The sequence below is a fragment of the Elephantulus edwardii genome, unplaced genomic scaffold, assembly GCF_000299155.1.
Source record: "Elephantulus edwardii isolate Elephantulus edwardi_28Jun2011 unplaced genomic scaffold, EleEdw1.0 scaffold00172, whole genome shotgun sequence".
Lineage (NCBI taxonomy): Eukaryota > Metazoa > Chordata > Mammalia > Macroscelidea > Macroscelididae > Elephantulus > Elephantulus edwardii.
Window position 1 is genome coordinate 4,087,842 of NW_006399922.1, and position 1,342 is coordinate 4,089,183.

General features: G+C 40.3%; 1 pseudogene; it reads left to right on the top strand.

Annotated features, from left to right (window-relative positions):
- Positions 1-1,342, top strand: part of LOC102851459 — a 10,975-nt pseudogene that overhangs the window by 1,683 nt on the left and 7,950 nt on the right.

Genomic DNA, 1,342 nt, shown 5'->3' on the forward strand with positions numbered 1-1,342 from the left:
ATCGATCTCTTCCAGTCAGTTGGCCAAGTGGTCGTTCTCCAGATTTCATGGCACAACTTGGTGAGCACGTCCAGGGCAGCATCTGTTACCTGAAACATGTCAATTGGATTTCACCTGATGGTATGCGTAGGAATCAGATCGATTACATCTGTGGAAGAACCGCTGGAGAAGCTCAATATCAGCAGCGAAAACTAGACCAGGAGCTGACTGTGGAACAGACCACCAACTGCTCATATGCAAGTTCAAGCTGAAGCTGAGGAAAATTAAACCAAATCCACCGGAACGAAAATATGACTGAGTCTATCCCACCTGGATTTCAGAACCATCTTAGGAACAGGTTTGAGGCCTTGAACACTAATGAGTGAAGACCACATGAGTTGTGGGAGGATATCAAGAGTATCATCCAGGAAGAGTGCAAACGGTCATTGCAAAGACAGAAGAGGAAGAGAAGACCAAAATAGGTGTCAGAAGAAACTCTGAAAATTTCAATGGAGTGCAGAGAAGCCAAAGCATAAGGAAGAATTCAAGATACTAAAGAGTTGAACAGAAGATTTCAAAAGGCGGCACGAGATGACAAAGTAAAATATTACAATGAAATGTGCAAGGAACTGGAGTCAGAAAATCAAAAGGGCCGAACTCGCTCAGCATTTCTTAAGCTCAAGGAACTGAAGAACAAATTCAAAACTCGAGTTGCTATAATCTAGGATGCTTTAGGCAGAATATTAAATGATCCAGAAAGTATTAAAAGAGGATGGAAAGAATATACTGAGTCACTGTCTCAAAAGGAATTGGCAGACACAGAAAAATTTCATGAAACAACATATGAGCAAGAAGAGCCTATGATGATGAAGGAAGAAGTTCAGGCTGCTTTGAAGGTAATGACAAAAATTAAGGCCCCAGGAATAGATGGTATACCAATTGATGTAGAGAAGCAATAGAGGGTATTATGATTATCACGGGAACCCAGAATTAATGTTGCATAAGTGGACCAACGAAGATTTTTATCTTTTGCTTTTCAAAGAGAGGACCAAACTGGGGAGGGGGAGGAGGTAGAGAAAAAAGTGCAACAATGAATGAATGGAAATCCAATACTGGCAAATAGAATCCAACAATACATAAAAAAAATAAGCCACCATGACCAAGTGGGATTCATAACGGGTATGCAAGGATGGTTCAACATAAGGAAAACAATCAGTGTAGTTCATCACATCAACAAGGCAAAGAACAAGACCCATATGGTCCTATCAATCGGTGCAGAAAAAGCCTTTGATAAAATCCAACACCCTTTCATGATTAAAGCACTCAACAAAATAGGATTAGAGGGGAATTTCTTCAACATAGT